The 25,454-nt window shown below is 40.3% G+C and overlaps 1 pseudogene; it reads left to right on the forward strand.

Moving 5' to 3' along the window:
- Positions 1-2,240: 2,240 nt before the first annotated feature.
- Positions 2,241-23,287, forward strand: LOC132864797 (E3 ubiquitin/ISG15 ligase TRIM25-like; annotated as a pseudogene).
- Positions 23,288-25,454: the final 2,167 nt, after the last annotated feature.

The raw sequence follows: 25,454 nt of genomic DNA on the forward strand, positions 1-25,454 counted from the left end.
GAATGAAAAATAAACTGAGCAAATGCTATGCTGAAACAGGACTAGGGTGGACAAAGGTCCTACCCATAGTATTAGTGCAGATGAGAATGAGAGAAAGACCAAAGCATGGTTTGAGCCCCTTTGAGATACTGTTTGGAAGACCCCCAAACACAGGGATGGGTCCTATTACACCAGGATGCCCTGATCTTTCCTTATGTGATGTTGAATTACTGTGGAACCCTCTCTTCTGCTCTGAATAATATTCACAAATGGGTGAGATCAGCCTTACCAGTCCCGGTGCTGGGACCACTGCATGACCTGAAACCTGGTGATGGAGTGGTGATAAAGGACTTCATAGGGACGAAGTGGAACAAGCCCAGGTGGACGGGACCATCCCAAGTGCTGCTCACCACACAGTCAGCTGTAAAAGTGGACAACAGAGCCACGTGGGTACACGCCAGCCACTGCAGAAGAGTACCTGAACCAACAGACAAGCAGCACAAGGAGGCCCTGGTACAGGAAGGGGATTAAGATAGCATTCAAAAAGCCCGCAGGGGGCCTCGTCACACCATAAGTGGACACACTGCTATCAAGAGCCCCTTAGGGGGACCGACGAACAACGACACATCGACACACACAGCCACATGAGACTGTGCATTCCAAAGCATTCTTCATTCTGTACCTAATTGTGAACCTCATACATGGTATAAGTAGTATTTGCTAGTTTGTCCAGTGATGGCGATTAATGCACATATTACAGGAGCAGTGACTGACACCACAGGTACTCCAGGGGGCAGACTTCTCAGCTGGAAAAATAAGATAAAGAGATCAAACTGTTAACTGGGTTCATGACATATTAACTGATCATACCAATCACATGGTGATAGCTGAAAGAGTACATTCTGACTACACATACTCTAGCGTATGATACCTAGCTGATTTAGGGAACAGGACTAAGTGCCTTAGGTGTAGAGACTAATATAGAAAACACCCAATACCACATAGTTGATTAACTGACTACTGCCACAGACTGGACAGTAACCAGTAGGTGAACCCTGTATCACAGTATTATAGATTTAATGTTATTTACATGATAAAAGGGGGAATTGTAGAGTAAATTTTAGTGTCACACTGTCTTGTAATTTTCCTTTTCACTGAGCGTTTCCTCTTCAAGGACTAACGACTCAGAACATTCAGCACTGCAACATGGTAATCTTATCATGCTCTTTATGTGCGTAGCAGATGTGCATACAAACCAGTGATTAGAGAAGATCCAATCAGCTTTAGAGCTGATCACGCTCCGGCATGTAATTGCAATAGATGTAATGCAATAGATGTCTCCTTTTTATCTAGTAAAGAGTATATATAGATTTGAGAACAAAGGGACGGTATGAGTGGTGTGCTGAACCCTTCTCACCATGTGTCTCTTTCTGCAATAAACCTTCTTTAACTTACAAAAGGATGAGACTGGTGTTGGTGTTTGTCATTTTTCAACGACGTGTTGGAAAGATCTTCAGGAGCAGCATCAGGGTCATTTCTGACTTTAATTTTAGTATAATGTGTTAAATGGATGTGAACAAGAAGTCAGGAAATGAGAGGAGAGGAGACATTTTTTATTTTTTAATTTTGATCAAAAACACTTCCACTGATGAGGTATTTATAGATTTATTTTTAGAATGTACTTACACACTTTTCCCCTTCTGCTTTTCATTTTATCCTTGGGCATTTTTTGATCATTTTATTTTTACTGCTTGACCATTTTGTACTTTATTAGATTATTATGGTTTCAGAATGGGATCAGAAATTTAAACATAATGTAAGTAAACTATGTGCAAACATTACAACAAATTCAATATAAAATGTTTTTAAATTACAATTACAGAGAATGGATGGATGGATGGATGGATGGTCAGATCAATTAATCACTTCAGAATTCTGTTCGAGAGAGAGAGAGAGAGAGAGAGAGATGTGTTCGTTGTTCATTTAAACTATCACTGGTAAGATTGTTCAAGTCTATACGCCCTGTAGGAAATACACACACACACACACACACACACACACTGTTTCAAATCTCTTCACACTGAATAGCAATTTGCTAACATAGCCAGGCCCCTACTGACACATTACAAAAAAGGAGCTCTCTCTTTAAAGCCACGCCCACTCTCTCTGCCACACAGAACACACACAGAAACAGGAAGTTCATTTCAGAGAAAACGAAACTCAGCAGAAAGTTCAGAGTCTTTCTCTCTCAGTACAGGAAAATGGCAGAGGCTGGTATTTCAGTAGATCAGTTATCAGTGGATCAGTTCAGCTGTCCAGTGTGTCTGGATCTCCTGAAGGATCCTGTGACTATTCACTGTGGACACAGTTTCTGTAAGGTGTGTATTAATGGCTGCTGGAATCAGGAGGATGTGAAGGGTGTCTACAGCTGCCCCCAGTGCAGAGTGACTTTCACTCCAAGGCCTGTTCTGTGCAGGAACAACATGCTGGCTGAAGTGGTGGAGAAACTGAAGAAGACTGAACTCCAAGCTGCTTCTCCTGCTCACTGTTACGCTGGACCTGGAGATGTGGAGTGTGATTCCTGCACTGGGAGAAAATACAAAGCCGTCAAGTCCTGTCTGGTGTGTCTGGCCTCCTTTTGTGAAGATCATCTTAAACCTCACTATCAGTCTCCTGCCTTTAAGAAGCACAAGTTAGTTGAAGCCTGTGCAGAGCTCCAAGAGAAGATCTGCTCTGAACACGACAAACTGATCGAGATCTTCTGTCGTACTGACCAAAGCTTCATCTGTTATTTATGTACAATGGATCAGCACAGAGGCCATGATACCATTGCAGCTAAAGCAGAAAGAAATGAAAAACTGGTGAGAACTGGACATCATTCTTCTTTTCCAAGTCATTTTATACAAATTCTATTTCTAATCTAATTTCTGTTCAGTGGATTTAATTGGTTCTCTGACTGTCATTCTCTGTGAAGTAAATTTTTATTTCCAGTCAAACAGTAATATGTAAAGAAATGTGAGATTTCAGACCAGTCAGTCTGCTTTAAACAGCCAACACCCTCCTTCCAGCATTTTACAGCTAAAGTGCTCACGTGACTGTGTTAAAGCTCTGTAACTGGATATCATATTTCATAACATTTAATGATCTACAGGTTAAAAAAAAATCTTTATCTTTCTGAATGTGAGTGGATTTGTGGTCCATTTCTGAGAACTTCTTTGGGATGAATGATCCCAATTCTGGAAAGTTCAAATCTCTGCAGAGATTTTGGTCAAAACTCTGCGTTAATGTCAACATTCACTAGATTGATGAAGTTCAATCCCAATGTTCACTGATGGTTCCTTTAATCCGGTGGAATTGGGTGTGGTTTTGAATGTACACACAGCACCTTAAAGAAGTAAACCTGAACAAATAAATAACTCCCATGAATCCAGATGTGCACTGTGCATGTCTCCCCCCTCTAAACTTACTGAGAAATAAAAGGGAACAGTGATGACGCGCACTGCTCTCAGATCAGTCTTCTTCTTCTGTTAGGTTTTATGGCAGTTTACAAGCAAAGTGTATTACTGCCATCGACTGGACTGAGATGCAATCAAATGGATGTCATTTCAAAGAAAAAATTGAATAAAAAGGAAAAACAACAAACTAAATCCTATTTGCTAATTTTGTTTCTTTGATAAATGTTATCATAGCACAGGTGATGTTTTCTGATCTCGGCTCACCTAATAAGGTGTCTAAAGAAAAGGCTTTCTTGACTGCGTTCACTTCCCTCTTCAGTTTTTCTCTTTGTCTGTAGAATTTTAAGCACCTTAAAAGAACATGATCTACATCCTCTCTCACTCCACAAAGTTCACATTTTCCAGATGGGTGTTTGTTCACAACGTATAAGCTGTTATTTAATCCAGTATGGCCTATTCTCAGTCTTGTAAACCAAACCTCCTCCTGTCTGTTTGGGTAACTCGGTTTGCTACTTGAGATCTTTTTGTATATTATACAAGTGTCTACCTTTCTTCTCCTTATCCCATTCAGCTTGCCATATGTTAACTTTGTTTAATGAGTACCTTAAAGTTCATATCATGGGTAAATTCAGGAGCGAGATCAATGTAATTCTCCTATTTGATATTAAACTTTGGTCAAATATCTGTAACTTTCTGCTTTTTTTTTTTACCTTGCGCAATACCAAAAAAATTCAGTTGAAATCAAGCCATTTGAGGTGAATTGGTCCGCCTCTGAAAAAAACTTGGCATTTGAATTTCCCAGCAAACATTGATTTTCGTGACGTCATCTGCGGGACGCCTCCCTCTGAATCCTACATCAGCGCTGGTTTGTTTCTGAGAAGACGACCTGGTGGTTTTCTGCAAATTTCTTCAACGTTATCACGTAATTATTAAAATGGTTCGTAGATGTATCGTAGGAGGGTGTAGCAACACCAATCTTGATGGGATTAGTACTCATTGTTTTCCAAAAGAACGGACAATGAGAGAGAAATGGGAGCGCTTGGTCTACACAGGCTGTGCACTGAAACTGCACAAGCTCTCACAGCCTGCCGGCGCTTCCGCAGGTGACGTCACAATTCTGTCTCCAGACTCCCTTGGGATTTTTCCAGACGTGTTTTGTTTTGTTTTTTTTATTTTTTTCTGCTGTAGACAGATGGCCTTGTGCAAAATTACCCTTCTGGATGAGTGTGTAAAGGGACATACTTTCATATTAAAAAAAGTAAATTGGTCCAGAATATGCACTTTAACTTCTGATCTACTGAGTGGAATACTTAACTGAACCTTCTCTTCTTTGGTTGCCTCTTTTGCCAGCTTGTCTGCTTCCTCATTGCCACCAACTCCTTTATGGGCTGGAATCCATACAAACTGGATTGATATTCCCTGTTGACTGATTGCAACTAAGATATTATTAATTTCATTCATTAAGTCCTGTCGGCATGACGATTCTCCACTTTGAACGGATGTGAGAGATGACAGAATCAGAACAAATAACTGCTTTAGGGGGCCTAGTTTCTTCTATCCACTGTAATACAATAATAATGGCTGTCATTTCAGCTGCAAATATAGACAGATGATCTGATGTTCTCTTTTTAATAGAGATTTTGTAATCAGGGATATAAACTGCAATACCTGTTTTACCCTCTGAATCTTTAGATGCATTTATATAAACCTGTGTTATATTATAGTACCTACTTCCTAAATATTGCTCTGCATTCTGATCCACTCCTCCAGACTTAGCTATCTCTTTGGTTTCCATGATCACCGTAGGGGAGCAAAACAACCAAGGTGGAGTTGTTACCAGGGGCACAGTCTTACTACAAATGATATCATCTATTCCCAATTGATTGGCTAATTTGTTACCATCCCATCCAAAGCTACAAATCTGGGATCTACCATACTCCCAACACTCATTGAGAACTTTTTTAGTAGGGTGTGATGCCTCATGTCCATTTAAATTAATCCAGTAAGCCATACTCAACTTAAGATGTCTGAGGCTTAAGGGCATTTCTCCTGATTCTACTTGCAACGCTGGTATGGAAGAAGTTCTAAATGCACCACAACATGTCCCGAGACTTTCAGCCTGCATTCTATTGAGTTCATTAAGCAATGTCTTAGATGCTGAAAGATACAGCCATAATCTGAAATTGATCTTATCAGTGCAATATAAATTCTTTTAAGGGACATCCCTGAGGCTCCCCAGTTGTACCCTGATAAACATTTCAAAACATTAATGCCCTTTTTGCATTTCTCAATTATTTTCTGAATATGTTCCTCAAATGTTAACTTGACATCAAACCAAACTCCCAAGTACCTAACAATATTAACTTGCTCTAAGGACTGGTTATACAACTTAAGCTCTAGTGTGGGACTTACTCTTTTCTTTGAAAAACAAATAAATTGAGTCTTTTCTACAGACAAATGAAAACCCCACTCACATGCCCATTTTTATACCTTGTTGATAACTAATTGCATTTTAGTTCTAAAATCAGTATTTCGTCCTTTTATCCACAAAGCTCCATCATCAGCATATAATGCTCTATTGATTCTAATGTTATCTATTTTATTAAAAACATCATTAATCAGAATGTTGAACAGTACTGGACTGCATACACTACCTTGAGATGTTCCATTTTCTATTGAATCGATGTTAGAGAAGTTAACCCCAACTCTTACTTCTATTGTTCTGTCCTTTAGGAAGTCTCTAATCCAGTTAAACATCTTACCACCAATACCCATCCTATTCAGCTTAATTAACAACCCCTCCTTCCATAGCATATCATGCACTTTCTCTCTATCAAAGAATGTTGCTAAAACTGATTCGTTATTGACTTGTGCTTTCCTTATTTCATTTTCTAAACATACAATAGGGTCCATTGTAGTACGTCCACTACGGAACCCGCTCTGGTGTGGGGAGACGACCTCTTTTTTTCAGTTTCATACACTAGCCTTCTAGTGATCATTCTTTCCATAATCTTACATAAATTAGATGTTAATGCTATTGGCCTATAAATTTGAACTTCAGTTTTTTCCTTCCCTGGTTTTCCAATCGGAACCACTACAGAATGTTTCCAACACAAAGGCAATCTACCTTGCTCCCAAATCTTATTAAAAAGACTTAAAATTACATATTTAGCCACATCATTGACTTCATTAATCATTTTATAACATATACCATCTTTCCCTGGTGAAGTGTTCCTAACCCCATTTAACGCTCTCCTAAGCTCAAATAATGTAAAATCCTTATCAAGTACACTCTCACTTATTACCTGCTTTTCCAGTCATCCTCTATTCTCATCTATTACTTTAACTCTCCAAGACGATTCATCATCAGTTAAGTTCTGTGAACTATGAACCTTAACTTTTCACAAGCATCTCTGCTTTCTCTTGATTAGTTGCTGCCTCCACATTGTTTTTAATCACAGGTAAGGAAAACTCCCTTCTAATGCCTCCCATCTTTTTAATCATGCTCCAAACATCATCCACTTTGACTTCCGCCCTATTTTAGAACAGAAATCACGCCAATATTTCCTTTTAGCTTCTCTTATAATTCTTTTAACCTTTTGAATGTGAGTTTTTTTTTTTTGTATTCCATTAAATTGGTATAGGAATGGTTTGATTAAACAATTTTGAAAGCTTTATTTCTAGCTTTAATTGCTTCCTTACAATCATCTGACCACCAAGGTACCATTCTCTTTTTCCTCATCCCAGAAGATTTGCCAAGAACCTCTTCTGCTGACTCATATTTGTAATGATTGAGTTTAACTCGGGGCGGCACGGTGGTGTAGTGCTTGGCGCTGTCAATTAACTGCCTTCTTGATATCAAACAGCTGTTTTGATAACTTTCAGTCAGGATTTCGTGCCAATCATAGCACTGAAACAGCGCTGATTAAAGTTATAAATGACATACGTCTTAATACTGATGCAGGCAAAACATCGGTCCTGGTATTACTGGACCTCAGTGCAGCTTTTGATACTGTTGATCACAACATACTGCTATATCGACATGAACACTGGGTTGGGTTGACTGGTAAAGTTATCAATTGGTTAAAATCATACTTAAAAGATAGAAGCTTCTTTGTTACCATGGGAAATTGTTCCTCAACATCAATGTCCTTGACCTGTGGTGTCCCCCAGGGGTCGATTCTTGGACCATTACTATTCAACCTTTATATGCTCCCACTTGGGCAAATTATCAAGAACAATTCACTTTTGTATCACTGCTATGCAGATGACACCCAAATTTATTTTGCTCTATCACCTAATGATTATGCCCCCCTTGAATTTCTCTACCAGTGTATCGATCAAATCAACAACTGGATGTCACAATTTTCTTCAGCTGAACACAGATAAAACAGAAGTAATTCTATTTGGAAAAAAAAAGATGAAAGACTCAGGATTACCACTATTCTTGACACAAAGGGGATTAAAACAAAAGAAATGGTTAAAAATCTTGGTGTTTTCATTGACAGCGAGCTAAACTTTGACAGTCACATGAAAGCAATCACTAAAACAGCATTTTATCACCTAAAAAACATTTCCAAACTAAGAGGACTTATGTCAAAAAATGATCTGGAAAAACTAATACATGCCTTCATCTCTAGTAGGGTTGATTACTGCAATGGCCTTTTCACAGGCCTGCCAAAAAAGACCATCAAACGACTTCAGCTGGTTCAAAATGCAGTGGCGAGGGTTCTCACACGAACAAAAAGAACAGAGCACATTACTCCAATTCTAAGGTCCTTTCACTGGCTTCCAGTAAGCTACAGAATTGGCTTTAAAGTATTGCTGCTGGTGTACAAATCTCTAAATGGTACAGGGCCCAATTACCTCTCTGATATGTTGCAGCGGCCTAACCCAATCAGATCTACCAGATCGCAGCAGAAAAATTTACTGGTAAAACCTGTTGTTAAAACAAAGTGTGGTGAAGCAGCTTTTAGCTACTATGCAGTACAGCTATGTAACTCCCAGAGGACATCAAAAATGCTCCTGCTGTTGGCAGCTTCAAATCTAGGTTAAAGATCAAGCTGTTCTCAGATGCTTTCTGCTAAATTATTAATATTGTCATCTCTACATGTTTTAAACTCTTTTTACTTTTACAGTCTCTGCATGTTTTAAATTTTACTTAACTTTTATTCTGCTGTTTTTTTAATTGAACTTTTATTTCATTTTATTTTATTTCTACTATTGTTTAATTCTTATTTTTCTTCCCCATTTATTTTATGTAATTTTATTTTCTATTGCTTACTGTTTTGCTTTTACTTCTGTAAAGCACATTGAACTGCCACTGTGTATGAAATGTGCTATATAAATAAACTTGCCTTGCCTTGGTGTCGCCTCACAGCAAGAAGGTCCTGGGTTCGAGCCCCGTGGCCGGCGAGGGCCTTGCTGTGTGGAGTTTGCATGTTCTCCCCGTGTCCGCGTGGGTTTCCTCCGGGTGCTCCGGTTTCCCCCACAGTCCAAAGACATGCAGGTTAGGTTAACTGGTGACTCTAAATTGACCGTAGGTGTGAATGTGAGTGTGAATGGTTGTCCGTGTCTGTGTCAGCCTTGTGATGACCTGGCGACTTGTCCAGAGTGTACCCCGCCTTTCACCTGTAGTCAGCTGGGATAGGCTCCAGCTTGCCTGCGACCCTGTAGAACAGGATAAAGCGGCTAGAGATGATGAGATGAGATGAGATATACCATCTAGCATCTCTCTCAAGATTCTTTTACCAGGGTTATAAAAGTTGATAATTTTAATCTTAGTTTTACCGACCCAAATCTCAACCAGAACTGCTTCAACGGCTTTATCTATATTTAAAGCTCTGTAATTAATCCCCTGCTGAATAAATGTGGCCACTCCACCTCCTGCAGTATCCCTGTCTTTACACACTGCTAGGTATCCATATATTATTAAATCAAGTGATGGTTTTAACCAGGTTTCCTGTATACAGATAATGTTTGGTTTAACAACTTGTTCCTCAATAAAGTGTTTTAGTTCCTGACCATTAGCAATTAAGCTCCTGGCATTCCACTGTAGAATAGATAAAGTCATTATTAACTGCCACGTGGTGCTTGACTATCAGATACTAATACCATATTGTGAATGGAATCAACTGACAATTCATGAATCTCTAGATACTTTTCCGCTGCTTTTAAATTATTTTAATTCAATCAGTTCTACTTGGGCTGAGCAATTAACCACTTCCACCATAAAAGCAATGAAATTTTTCTTATCCACAATTAAAGTCTCTTCAGTTACTTTACAGCATTTCAGAGTCGTTTGAGTTTGACTCGGGGGGTAAAACTACAGGAGTCATACTTCCTTTAACCCTTGATTTTACTTGGTTTTCTTTGTCAACCTTTTTAATAGCTTCGGCATAAGTAACGCTCTCTTTCACCTTAACACTTTGCACTTGAATTGCTCTTTTATACATCTCACACCCTTTATAGGCCGCACTGTGTTCACCTCCACAGTTACAGCACTTGATTTTTGTTCCTTCCTCACATTTACCATATTCATGTTTGCCTCCACATCTAGCACACCTAGGTTTTGACTTGCACACAGAAGAAATTTGTCCATATTGCTGACATTTAAAGCATCTAATTGGTGGGGGGATGTAAGGCCTCGCCATATAACTTAAATATTCAATCATGATCCGCTCAGGCATCTTAACCTCATCCAACACTAACAAGACAGACAAACTTGGTCCTTTAGTTCCATTCCTAATTACTGGCAAACGCTTGACTTTGTTGATTTTAACTGCTTTAACATGGCTTTTAATATCGTCCTCTAACAAGTCAGTCGATACACCTGATATCACCGCCATTACTTTACCTCTTTCTTCCCAGTCTTGGGCTTTAACGTGTTTCCCCAGTAAAGTTTTAAGCTTCATTAATCCCATTCTCTGATCTCTATCTTGACAAACAACTAACAGGTTACCATCTTTTAACGTTGTGACGGCGCGAACTTCACCTACTTGCCTATAAATGGCTTCACTGACTTTCAGTGGGTTGAGTATACAAGGGGTTTGAAATCGGATCACAACTTTAACATCAGTCCTCGATCTTTTCGCTTCATCTTGTTTAGCTTTCACCTTTCTTTTCTTCGATGCTCTTTGAACCAAATTCCATTTACCTGACTTATCTTCACCTTCACTTTTATAGTACTCTCACTGTCAATCTCTTCTGAAAACTCCTCCAAATCATTAGTTTCACACTCATCTAGAACTCCTTTCAATCCATGATCGCACCCCAGTCCACCAAACGCCAGTTGCAATGAATCTGGTGGCTCTTTCACATTCCCGGAAGCACTCATCGCGTTTTTCTCAGATCAGTCTGTCTGTGAATCCCATTGAAAGTCACAGCTGCCTTTTGAACAGTTTCACTCCAGAGAATACTGCTGAACTACCTTGATGTTTCTGTCACACAAATAACATTGAAATAACAATCAGTTGACATTTTCACAGAAAACTAAACTTATAATATCATAAGTGGTGCAAACATATGAAGATAGAAGTTACTTCATTTTGGGTGTCTTTTAATTTTAGTTAGTTCTAGAGGCGATATTTCTAGTTTTCATTGAAATGTTTTTATTGACTTTTGGTTTTTTTCTTTTTCTTTTTGGCTATAATTGTGTATAAGATGATTAAATGTATTTAAATGTATTTTATTTGGTCTCAGAATGAGCTAAAGGAGGAGCAGATGAAATCCCAGCAGAGGATCCAGGAGAAGCAGAAGGAGGTGCAGGAGCTGAAACAGACTGTGGACACTATTAAGGTGAGGAGTGAAGAGTAGCTGTGTTTCAATTAACCTGCTTAAAGGAGATACGCAGAACCATGGCCTCATTTTTTGTTCATAAATGCCTTGAGACCCCAAGAATGGCACAGGAATAGTTTTAAGCGTTAACAATAAATCTAATATCGTAATATTTATGATTTAAAATGATTCATATAGGTAGCGGCCTGAGTGAATGACCTTGACGTCTGTAATGTCACAGCAGGAAGGCTATCGGTCTCATCGCCATTTCCGCTATACTAAAACACAGAGCTAACTGCAACTTCCAGCTTCCGTTTTGAGCTAATTTATTGCCATGCCATGTAGATGTGTTGCTGGCCGGTGCAGCAACATGACAGAAGGTTCACAGGCACATTGGGCGCCGACGAAGTGGTCTCTCCTCTGCTCTGTACATTTTACTGAAGACTCGTACGAAACCTCTGATCTGTTGAGGAGCGTTGGCTATAAGCCAGTTTTGAAAGAGGGTGCAGTATCAACAATTAAATAAAACTATGAGAAAAGGAAAAATAAAAAAATATTTTTTTTTAAAAAAGGAAAGTAAGTTCAGTGGTACCAGCTCTCCCACAGTTTGAGCCGAGGATTGTTGGTAAAAACCCAGGATGGAACGGGACGTGACATATTATCGCTCAGGCAGCGACCTCCCTGTGGTTGTTGCTAAAACCGGCGATGTCCCGTCCCAGGTTTTAGTAATTGCCTGAGCTGAGAATTAATGCTGGAGTACTCAGTATGGAGAAAATGGAGAATGAGTGGAGCAGCTGTCTGATTTCTAAACTGGATATTGTTGCCATCTCGCCCTTACGTGGAAGAAGCGAATGAACGGAGAACTGAATGAACAACTGAACGTCAGATTGTTTCAAAACAATCGGCCACAAGATCGGCCTTCAAGAAGCGAGAACACAGACGGGTAAGCTCCGACTCTCATTTGGATACAAAACAACAAAAACAACACGTTTACCTGCATTTAGATTAATACATGTAACTTGTATTGTGTATTTAATTTACCGGTTTAAGACTTATTTAATTTGCTTCAGAATGTGATTGTCTCAGTTCATCTGATTATTTAATGAGCCTTTTACGTTTTATCAGTGAAAATAGATGCATGTGGGCGGCACGGTGGTGTAGTGGTTTGCGCTGTCGCCTCACAGCAAGAAGGTCCTGGGTTCGAGCCCCATGGCCGGTGAGGGCCTTTCTGTGTGGAGTTTGCATGTTCTCCCCGTGTCCGCGTGGGTTTCCTCTGGGTGCTCCGGTTGCCCCCACAGTCCAAAGACATGCAGGTTAGGTTAACTGGTGACTCTAAATTGACCGTAGGTGTGAATGTGAGTGTGAATGGTTGTCTGTGTCTATGTGTCAGCCCTGTGATGACCTGGCGACTTGTCCAGGGTGTACCCCGCCTTTCGCCCATAGTCAGCTGGGATAGGCTCCATCTTGCCCGCGACCCTGTAGAACAGGATAAAGCCGCTAGAGATAATGAGATGAGAATGAATCGATGCATGTACATGTATGTTGCATAAGTTATAACACCTATCCTGTTTTAATGAGAGTCAACCCACAATCAATGAAGTCAAATCAGTCTTAGTTGAGCAAGTTGGTAACGGTATTTCTTATTTTCACCATAAATTTTTATTTATATGACTTTGGTCTATAGCTGTCAAAGGCCTCGGCCTTAAAACCGGTTCCCGCAGTGACATCACGCGCTCAGGGCTGGCTGGCTCAGCGGGGCAGCTCCAATGCCAAATTTGTGGTCGAGTTTAACTCTCACAAAATATTTTTTGATTCCTATTTATGCAGCATACAAGAGTCAAGGATGGAGATACTATCCACTCAGAAATGTATTTAAAAATAAAGGTTCTGCATATCTCCTTAAAATAGTAAACTAAAAAAAACAAGGAATGAAAACCCGGGGTTTAACAAAAACAACTCAAATATCTCTTGAGAGAGTTTATTTTTACAGAGTATCCCATTAGACCTCCATTGTGTGTGTGTGTGTGTGTGTGTGTGTGTGTGTGTGTGTACTAACAGAAGCATTCACAGGCAGCAGTAGATGACAGTGAGAGGATCTTTACTGAGATGATCAGATCCATGGAGAAAAAGCGCTCGGAGATGACGGAGCTGATCAGAGCTCAGGAGAAAGCTGAACTGAATCAAGCTGAACGACTCCTGAAGCAACTGGAGCAGGAGATTGCTGATCTTCAGAGGAGATTCACTGAGCTGGAGCAGCTTTCACACACACACGATCACATCCACTTCCTCCAGGTAACACTCACTGTCTGATCTACAGAGGGCGCTGTTCCTCACAAAGTTTCCTCCTAAAAGCTCATTACAGCAACAATAAATGTTCCTGTCTGAGATCCCAAGTGTGTCTTTGGTCTGATTCAGTCTGAGATTCATTCGTTCCTCTCCTACACTTTTCTCCTTCTCTATTCTGTGTTTCCTCTCTGTAGAGTTTCCCGTCTCTCTGTGTTTCTCCTGGATGTGACAACTCACCCAGCTTCACTGTCAGTCAACATCTCTCATTTGATGGAGTGAGGAAATCTCTCTCAGATCTGAAAGAACGAGTCGAGGAAATCTGTGAGGAGGAATTCAACGTAATCCATCTACAAGGTAAACAAACAAACATTTGTTCTGTATCACAGTAAAGAGAGCCATAAAATTAATGTAACGGAAATAAAACGTAAGCAGGAACAAAACTGCATCAAATCACAAAGCATTAGTATTAAGGCCAATTTATGCTGACAACCCAGTCCTCGCAGACGGCGTCGCAGATGGTGTCCGTGAAGTCCCCCCCCCCTTCGCAGATGCTCTGCGCGCACCTCCCAAAAATTGTGACCACCACAGACAGCCTCGCAGACAAGAGGGCTCTGATTGGTCCACTCTACATCAGCTGTACATGCACTTCCGCTTCCCTACTTTCCCGGTTTGGTTTGTTTTCACGACCGCCATTTTTAAAACACGAGCGAAGTTGGAGCAGCACGAAGAGCGGTTGATCGAGGAAGTGAGGAAGTACGTACATCTATACGACTCCAGTTCTAGTCATTATCAGTAACCGGAGGATAAACACTCCACTAACCACACCCACCAACTACTCCTAGCGATTTCGCGACTTCGCGCCCCCTTGCATTGTGGTGGTGAATAACATCGCGCACGCCTATTGCTCCCCGCTCAACGATAAATTACAACTGTCTGCGAAAAGCTATCTGCAAAAGCCTTGTCGCAAGAGCATGCAGAGGCCCTTAGCCTCAGAAATTCATCTCATCTCATTCTGTCTAGCCGCTTTATCCTGTTCTACAGGGTCGCAGGCAAGCTGGAGCCTATCCCAGCTGACTACGGGTGAAAGGCGGGGTACACCTTGGACAAGTCGCCAGGTCATCACAGGGCTGACACATAGACACAGACAACCATTCACACTCACATTCACACCTACGGTCAATTTAGAGTCACCAGTTAACCTAACCTGCATGTCTTTGGACTGTGGGGGAAACCGGAGCACCCGGAGGAAACCCACGCGGACACGGGGAGAACATGCAAACTCCACACAGAAAGGCCCTCACCGGCCATGGGGCTCGAACCCGGACCTTCTCGCTGTGAGGCCACAGCGCTAACCACTACACCACCGTGCCGCCCGACTCAGAAATTACATGTGCAAATTACAAATAAATTTCCCAGATAAACAGGACCTTAATCACAAATCCACAAACTAATCTTATTGAACTTTACACATAACAAATATGATGAACATTAGATCAGAACCGAGGCCATAATTCCTCCATAAAATCCATCAGAAAGTAAAAACACACACATTGTCAGAGCTTCAGCTGGGAAAAGTTTTTTGCTTCTCATGATTCTTACATTCAAATGCTGCACAGTGTGATGACATTTTGGCCGATCTCTAAATCGTGTCTGACTGAGAGCAGTGAGGAATCTAATTTTTCATTTTCATGCTTTAAACTGTTTTCGTGTCATTTTTCAGTCTCCATTTTGTCTCTGTGTCTCTACAGCTGCAGCAGTTCACATGATTTTACCCTCAAAACCAAAGAGCAGAGAAGATTTCCTGCAGTGTAGGTGTAACACACACACACACACACACACACACACACACACACACACACACACACACACTCTTCAACTCCAAGGAGGACCGCCCACATGATGGTCTTTCTTTCGACCTACAACACACAGAATGTGTATCAATAATAGTTTATTTATATCACACACACAAATCTAATACATACGAAGGATAAAATTCTGCCTAGAAATAACTAGTAATATAATCTCACTCGGCAGAAAAAAATAATGGATTACTGTTATAAAGAAGAAAGCTAGTCGCACAGAGGCACAATGATAAAATACAATATTTCAACAAATACAATAAAACAATAAAAAGAGGGAAAAAATGAAATGCCAGTGTGAGGAAAAGAGAAAGGAATGCTGATCTGAAGCGATAATCGTACTTTTGATACAACGCTTGAAATTGCTGAAGCTAAGACTCTGGAAAGATTCATCAATACTGTTCCAGAGAGCAGCAGCTTTGAAGCGAATATTAAACTTGCCATCGTTAGTTCTGGCTGAAGAAACACAAAATGAAGATCTCGAAGCCAGTCAAGTTTTATGCTTGTGCCTTGATGCTAAAAGTGTCAAAAAGTTATCAAAGGCAGGCACCAAATAAACTAGAATGAAATTTAAACATAAAAATACTGTTTAAGTAATCTATAAACTCAGAGAATTTCATCATCTCCAGCTTTTTAAAAATAGGAGTCGGAGTCCGGTTATCGGTCGAAGGGTAGCCTCATAAGTATTACCCCAAACTGTAACACCATATATTAAAAAAGAATAAATAAGAGAGTAGTACAGATGAGTTAGAATACTTTGAGAAACATAGTGATGAAGCTCAGCAATAATTCCAAAGCCTCTGGAGATTTTCTTGCTCTACTGGTGGATGTGTTTCCTCCTGATGAGGTGAGAGTCGAAAACTACTCCAAGATACCTGATGTGGTTCTTCTGTTTAATCGGCTTATAATTAATTTTCAGGAAATGGTTCTGCTCAGTTTCTTTTGGGGTGGATTAAAAAAGAACAAAATTTGTTTTGTCGACATTCAGAGAGAATTTATTTGCACAAAGCCACGCGATGATATCAGAATTACTTTATTAATCCCCGGAGGGAAATTCAAATTTGCAACCAAGCTCCCAAATATTGACCAATTCAGAATTTACCCTGGCTTCTAGAGAATCTAAAGATGAATCTGCCAGGAATAAATTTGAGTCACCTGCAAAAAGATGAAAATCAAATATATTGGAGCAGCTCATAAAATCATTTATGTATAAGAGAAATAGAAGGGGGCCATGATGTGAACCCTGTGGTACTCCACATGAAATTGGTAAAGAGCTGGATGAAATATTAACGATTGAAACAAACTGATGTCTATTTGATAGATATGAGGCAAACCAATCATGGACAATCCCATGGATGCCATAAGAATATAATTTTTCTTACAAAATATCATGATCTATGGCATCAACGGCTTTACTCAGACAAAGAATGATACCACAGGAAAATTTGCCATCTTCAATTGCTCTTTGGATTTTATCAGTGATTTAGTAAAAGTGCATGTTCTGTAGATGTGTTGTCACGGAAACCAAACTGACCAGAATATATTAAATCAAACTTCTCTCGATATGTATTCAGCCTATTTTACATGAGTTTTTCTAATATTTTTGATAGACCAATTTCTCTTTTGTCAATTTTTATGATTAGAAGTTAACAGTTGAGCTCCTGCTTTAAACACGGGTCTGACACGAGCAAGTTGAAAAGAATCAGGAACAGTACCAAGTAGAGTAGAAGTAAAGCAGAAGTGATGTAGGATCTCCACAGGCTTTGAGATTGAGTTTAATATCTTGAACAGGGCTACAGAAATACTAAATGGGCCACAAGCCTTTCCAGACTTGAGCCGGAGAAAAAAGCCTTGAATTTCTTGTGTCCATGTAGTACTAAGAAGAAAGCTGTCGCTTGTCAGAGAAGCAAGAAAATCTGAAAATATTTTGTTGACCTTTGGTATTGCTTGGCTGATACTTTTACCAATGTCTGCAAAATAAACATTGAACTCATTTGCTAGATCCTTTTACCTATAGGAGTCAAATGGTTTAGCTTATTTCTCTACACTTTGTACTGAGCATACAGGCACTGATTTCTCACCTTGATCGATTTTTCTATACAATTTGATTATATAATTCATTGTTCTAAGACTGAAGGGAAATCCAAGGTTCAGATTTGAGTTTGATTTCCTTCCTTGACATGGTTTTTCAGAGGAACATGAGCGGTAATAAGTTCATCAGAGTTTTCAAGAAAGCTGGAGAATGTCATGAATATCAGGCTCCCCATCGGACTGGCTAGAGCAGTCAATTTGTTGAAAACCATAAATGAATGCATCTTCATTGAACCATATGAAATCCATCCATTATCCATAACCGCTTATCCTGTGCAGGGTCACAGGCAAGCTGGAGCCTATCCCAGCTGACTATGGGCGAGAGGCAGGGTACACCCTGGACAAATCACCAGGTCATCGCAGGGCTGACACATAGAGACAAACAACCATTCACACTCACATTCTCACCTACAGTCAATTTAGAACCAACAATTAGCCTAACCTGCAGGCCTTTGGACGGTGAAGGAAACTCACACAGACACAGGGAGAACATGCAAACTCCACACAGAAAGGCCCCCATTGGCCACTGGGCTTGAACCCAGAACCTTCTTGCTGTGAGGTGATGGTGCTAACCACTACACCACTGTGCCACCTGCCGTAGGAACTCTCTTCTCGAAACTTGCTTATTCAATGGGGAGGGTGAATTGAGTCAATAGTCACAAAGTTGGGAAAATGGTTAGTGAGGTCATTATAAAATATTCCCATTACATGTAGCATATTTAAGTCATCCGATCATCCGTTATCCTTAACCGCTTATCCTGTGCAGGGTCAGCTGGGATAGGCTCCAGCTTGCCTGTGACCCTGCACAGGATATTTAAGTGAATTAAAATATATATTGTCAATAAACATGGTTGAAAAGAATAGGAAGATAAAGTATTGATAAATTCACCTGTAGGTATCCGAGTGTCTGAATTCATCAGATTTAAGTTTAGGTTGCCCACAAAAATACAAAGCTTTGACTCCTCATGGATTTTATCAATTATTATTGAAAGCTTATCCAGAAATGGCTGAAAAGAACTGTTTCGGTGTCTGTATCTCACACCACAAACTATGTTCTTACTGCCTTCATTATGGAGCTCAACAGAAACTGATCCGTCTTGATCAGAAGTATTAAGGTCATCTCTTAGATTATAACTTCAGGAATTTATGAAGAGTCCAATTTGGAGTGTTGGGAAATGTAATTAAAGTCAGGCAAATAAAAATTGACAAAACTATGAGTTGAATGCCAGGTTTCTGAAAGGCAACAGATCTTCAATAGATGATCTAAAATACTGATTATGTCTTGAAATTCATCAAATTTTAGCTGAGAGGTTCCTGATAATATAGTGAAGGAAAGAGAGCAACTTGTCAGATAAACAAGAAGATAGTCCTCTATATTCCCCGCCCTACAAACCAACTATATACCAAGTTTCAAGATATTGTCATGTTTTTGAAGTTCTGCTGGAAGAAACCAACCCTACCATAAACCCACCGGACCTTTGGTCCAGGTGAGCTAAAAATTAAAATTTCACATTTCTTAGTATCAAAAGGCACATATACATTACTTCATCAACACATATACCAACTCTCAATCCCAAACCACTCATAGTTTTCAAGTTCTGCTCTGAAAACCAAACCTACCCGAGAGACCAAGTCTGAAATTGTTTCCATGGAAACATGAAAAATTAAAATTTCTCAAATGTCTTGGTATGAAAAGGCACATCTACATCACCTTGTTAACATGTATACCAAGTTTCAGATCCGTATCATGAATAGTTTGGGATATATGCTCCGGAAACGAACATTGCTCAAAGTCAAAATCTATTACTATGTAAAAATTTGAAAAATACTTTTTTCCAAAAATCGAAAATATCAAAAGGCACCAGTTCACGTGTTGCTTGATGCGTATACAAATTTCATGAAGATATCTTCAGTAGTTTTAAAGATATGGCCCGGAAACGAAAACGTGACCAGACGGACGGATGGATGGACAGAACCTGTTTCTATATCCTTCTCCAACCTTCGTTTGGGCATGGGATAATTACGAAGTTCTTGAGAAGAATGAAATTCATGTGGGGAATAGTACCTAGAATTAATATAATGAGTATTCACGTCAGGATTGAAATAATTTAGGTTTGTTGATAATTCTAGGGCGGCACGGTGGTGTAGTGGTTAGCGCTGTCGCCTCACAGTGAGAAGGTCCTGGGTTCGAGCCCCGGGGCCGGCGAGGGCCTTTCTGTGTGGAGTTTGCATGTTCTCCCCGTGTCCGCGTGGGTTTCCTCCGGGTGCTCCGGTTTCCCCCACAGTCCAAAGACATGCAGGTTAGGTTAACTGGTGACTCTAAATTGACTGTAGGTGTGAATGTGAGTGTGAATGGTTGTCTGTGTCTATGTGTCAGCCCTGTGATGACCTGGCGACTTGTCCAGGGTGTACCCCGCCTTTCGCCCGTAGTCAGCTGGGATAGGCTCCAGCTTGCCTGCGACCCTGTAGAAGGATAAAGCGGCTAGAGATAATGTGATGTGATGTGTGTGATAATTCTAATAATCATAATTGATCTAATATTTATAAGCAGTAATAACGTCAGCTTGATTCATGCACAATTATACTGACAAAGTTAAGGTCAAAACAGAAAAAGACGCCATGATACAACACTAAAGATTGAAGTATTTTGTGTACAGAATGCTGAGGGAAAAGGGAGGAAAAGAAAAAAATGGCTGAATGTGAAAGCTGTTTGGAGTGGTTCCATCAGGAATGTGAAGCGACCCCAGGGCCTGTTTTTCACGATGGGGGGCAGCAACTGCAGAATCTAAAGGGGATGAGGTGCAGTGGGTGAAGACGGACCACCAAAAGCAAGATTTTGTTCATTAACTTGGTTATTAATGCATAAACATTTGAATTTTTTTCTTTCTTTCGCCTCGACTGTCGTGACATGCGTGGATTAAATGTACATTATCCTCGATGCGTCAAGTTGGAGCTTAATCTTATTTTTATGTAATAAAAAAGGGCTTCATATTTAACAACAAATGCACTGGACTTGGAAAACTGATCTACATTCCTCGCCACAGTTTATTAACACATCAGCACCATCTTTTAAACTTGAATGGTCTTCAGAAGTCACAAATCTAAGCTTGAAGGTTGATTTTATAGACATGGTATCTACATTTTAAGCTGGGATTTTATAAAACTCATGCGCTGACATCGTTACTGCTGAGAATTATGGCTGACACGATCAATCTCAGAATTCAAGACATGATAAACAAAAGTACAACACTTATTCAGAAGGTCATTAAAGGAACCGCCTCGATCCAAACACAGTGAGGAGAAATCCTGTTCCTCAATAAAAATCAATAAAGGTTCTCTGAAATGTTACTACGGCTACAGAAGGACTCTGAGTCCAACACGCACACGTTATCCTCTTCATGTTTATCTAAACCTTTTCCTGTGCAGATACAATTATACTGAGCATAAATTCATACAGAGACTGTGTGTGTGTGAGAGAGAGAGAGAAAATAAGAGTACTGAATAACAAAGGTATATAAAAATCTAATGTTTATAAGTTATTTTAAAATGGAAAACTGTGTGAATAGTAATGTAAAGTGTCAGAACACTGTTGAGATGTAGGAATTAAAACATGCTGTACATTTCTCTGAACAGTAGGTGTCGCTAGTGAACTCTGTTGAATGAGAGTCCCAGTCATGAATCTTTTCGTGAATCACAACCACTGAGCGGGGCGGCATGGTGGTGTAGTGGTTAGCGCTGTCGCCTCACAGCAAGAAGGTCCTGGGTTCGAGCCCCGGGGCCGGCGAGGGCCTTTCTGTGTGGAGTTTGCATGTTCTCCCCGTGTCCGCGTGGGTTTCCTCCGGGTGCTCCGGTTTCCCCCACAGTCCAAAGACATGCAGGTTAGGTTAACTGGTGACTCTAAATTGACCGTAGGTGTGAATGTGAGTGTGAATGGTTGTCTGTGTCTATGTGTCAGCCCTGTGATGACCTGGCGACTTGGCCAGGGTGTACCCCGCCTTTCGCCCGTAGTCAGCTGGGATAGGCTCCAGCTTGCCTGTGACCCTGTAGAAGGATAAAGCGGCTAGAGATAATGAGATGAGATGAGACAACCACTGAGCTCTATATAAAATCTGGAGGGCTCCGAACCCATTCCCCTGTGTTAAGACGAGTGAAGCCATCTGGACGCCATCTTACCACTCACATCGCGTGGATTTGGTTTGTGTGTTAAACCGTCGTCTCATCTCATTATCTGTAGCCACTTTATCCTGTTCTACAGGGTCGCAGGCAAGCTGGAGCCTATCCCAGCTGACTACGGGCGAAAGGCGGGGTACACCCTGGACAAGTCGCCAGGTCATCACAGGGCTGACACATACACACTGTGGGGGAAACTGGAGCACCCGGAGGAAACCCACACGGACACGGGGAGAACATGCAAACTCTGCACAGAAAGACCCTCGCCGGCCACGGGGCTCGAACCCAGGACCTTCTTGCTGTTAGGCGACAGTGCTAACCACTACACCACCGTGCTGCCATGAGAGATAATAATAATAACACAAACGGCTGTACAATACTTCTTTTCTATTTAGGACAGCTGTTGAAACAGGATTATTTTCTCATGTTATTTGCCATTTTCACTTCATTCTCACAGTCATGTCTTAATAGTATTTATTCATCACATAATTCACTGTCATTTTAGACACAAACGATTCTATTTTGATGCTTTTTCTTTTTAAGACGACACAGTGTTTAGCAAATGGGGTAACTTTTAACGTGGTAAACAAATGTAATAAGAAATACAGCGTCTGACAGTATGGATGCCGGATGCACCATCTGGCCAAATGCTTCAGTGAGATGACGACTGGACTGAACCCACACTCCACAAGCAGTTAACAAAACTCATCTTGCATAGGCGTGAATTATTTTATTTTCCAATGCATACATCATTCATAATTCTGATTAAAGTTACATTTGTTTACCACATTAAAAGTTACCCCATTTGCTGAACAGTGTGTGGACTTAAAAAGAAAAAGCTTCATTCTCACATGTTTTAACAGTATTTATTGGTCACAATTTTGCTAATTGAATCTTTTTTTGTCTAAAATGTGACCAATAAATACTGTTAAAACAGAGGGGAATGGGTTCGGAGCCCTCCAGATTTTATATCGAGCTGAGGCCTCTTTCGTCGTCGGTCACATGGTTTTGTCTGCCACGCCCCCTTCTACTCCATTCGCGCTTCGGAGCCTCACGACAGACAGGTGTCTTACACACACTTCTTATAAATCCTGTGATTTAACATCTAACCTGTGGATATTTTATTGTTTTAGATTTCTGTTATCTGACTCTGGATCCAAACACAGTAAATCCTGACCTAATTCTGTCTGAGAAGAACAGAGCGGTGACACTCAGTGAGACAGAACAGAGATACTCTGATCATCCAGAGAGATTTGACTCCTGGTCTCAGGTGTTGTGTAAGGAGTGTGTGTGGACGCTGTTACTGGGAGGTGGAGTGGAGGGGTGATGTGAAAATATCAGTCTCATATACAGAGATCAGCAGGAAAGGACGGGGTAATGAGTGTGGGTTTGGACGCAACAGTCAGTCCTGGAGTCTGTGGTGTTTTTCTTCCTCTGTCTATTTCCGACACAACAACATTGAGACTGATCTCCGAGGTCCATCATCCTCCAGAATAGGAGTGTATGTGGATCACAGTGCAGGAACTCTGTCCTTCTACAGCGTCTCTGACCCGATGAGGCTCCTCCACAGAGTCCACACCACATTCACTCAGCCTCTATACGCTGGGGTCTGGATCTGGGGTTCTGACTCATCTGTGAGGTTTTGTGATCCGATGAAAAAATGAAATGTTGGGAAAAGTTGAAATGTTGAGTAAAATTATAACTGAGGTGTCAGATTGAATTTCTCCCTGAAATACAAAGACACTTTTGTGTGCAGAAACTGTGGCACTAATGAATTATTATTTTCAGAGTGCATCTGTTTTATAGATTAATAAGAAAATAAGTTACATAAATGTCTTAATGCAGAATATAAGATGTTTCTAGAAAAAAATTCAGACTATTTCAAATGTCTGCACTATTATGAGATTTATTACACTGATATGAAAGTTTAGAATGTCTCATTCTGTTTTTTCTTTGGCAAAATCTGTTTTTCAGAAATAAAACTTCCTCAAACTACTGCATCTTTCTGTCCTGCTGCTGGTGCAAACACACCCTACTGTGTATAAGAACACTTTTAACAATTTTGTGTCTTGAACCATTTTCTGTTAAATAACAATTACACTCACTGTTCAGATGCCTTCAAAAAATAATATTTAAAATATGGAATAAATACAGAGTTATTTTGCAGGTTTTGGAATCTATCCATATAAAGATTTACAAATCATTGTTTTCAGTTTTAATTTCGATTTCCCCATACAATATCACCTTTTTCTGATTTGGGGCTGTTTTTCCTCTCAGATGCCTGATTTAATGTCAGTGATGTGTCTCTCCCCCCATGTTCTAAACTCATTTGTACTAGTTTATTGTACTTTAAAACTAAGAGATGATGTAATCAATTAAAACAATAAAATAGTGTTAATTTTAATTACCAGGGCATAAAAACTCCCTTTGTGTTTCTACTTTTCTATTTCCATTTAAAGGCCAAATGACGACTATCAGAGATGGGAGTAAGTCCCATACATGCAAGTCTCAAGTAAGTCACAAGTCTTAGCCCTCAAGTCTCAAGTAAGTCCAAGTCATCTCTATAGGAGGATCAAGTAAGTCAAGTCCAAGCAGAGCTTAAGTCAAGCAAGTCAAGTCGAGTCACGAGTCAAGTCATTAGTTTTTCAAATGTCTGTATTCACCAAACCAAAACCATCTTTTTTATGCACACTAACGAGTTAATGAATCAGCTGAAAATGAATGAATCTAAAACAGATTTTTATTACTTACACCACATGAAATAATCTCATTACTGTATGTGAAATTAAACAATGTATGATAATACATTAATAATAATATGAAAATCTGTTATCCTGAGTCAGAAGACAACAGTTGTTTTTCCCTGTGTGTGTGTGTGTGTGTGTGTGTGTGTGTGTGTGTGTGTGAATGAGTGAAGCACTGTAGCTAAATGTGCACACACTGAAATACTGGATTGCTCATTTTGTGGTCGGGTATCTGTGGCAATTATCACATACTGTATATAAAAAGAAACATAGGAACAGTTGAAGAACAATGTGCTTAATTCAACAAGTGTGTGTGTGTGTGTGGGTGTGTGTGTGTGAGAGAGTGTGTGTGTGTGAGATAGAGAGAGAGAGAGAGAGAGAGAGAGAGCAATGTGAAAAACAATGTGAGCCTACAGTAACAAAGCATCAGAATATCTTGAGTTGTGAGCCATTACCAGTGGCCATTACACTTGCAAAAAACCAAACTAGTTAAAACCCTTGCACTGAGTTGCGACCGATGGGGTCTCATGATCACACCACCATGGCTAAACACACGTTCAACCGGGGCACTGGATGCAGGGATATGCAACAGTCTTACCACAACCTTGAAGAGAGAAGGAAGGGTGTGCCTGTTCAGTGCCCAGAAGTGGAGACAGTCCTGTCCACTACAAATGTCCAGGAAGTGTGTGAGCTGCATATGAGGTGTTGACGCAGAGTCCTTCTTTTGTCTCTTGTTCTGGTAGGATGCAAAGAGGCTTGACTGCGGCTCTGTCGCCTGGGCCTCTTCTATGCGTGGGTTCGTTGGAGTGACTTTCACTGCTTCTTCCAGAATCAAGTCTTGAGCAAAAGCAAAAACAATATCACTCAATCACCAAGTAATATGATAATGTATATACCACAATATTTTTTATATATGGATTAACTTGATATGTATTTACAATAAAGCTGTAACATACCTTTGATCATCTTTGACACCTCCTCCTTAGTGTTGTCAGGGACCAAAACATCATGTATGACCCACATGCTGCCAGACGAAGGATCCAGCATGGCTGCCTTCAGATACAGTGGGTCAGAGAAGGGCAATGGCTGGCAAT

This window comes from Neoarius graeffei, chromosome 17, assembly GCF_027579695.1.
Source record: "Neoarius graeffei isolate fNeoGra1 chromosome 17, fNeoGra1.pri, whole genome shotgun sequence".
In the NCBI taxonomy this organism is placed as follows: domain Eukaryota; kingdom Metazoa; phylum Chordata; class Actinopteri; order Siluriformes; family Ariidae; genus Neoarius; species Neoarius graeffei.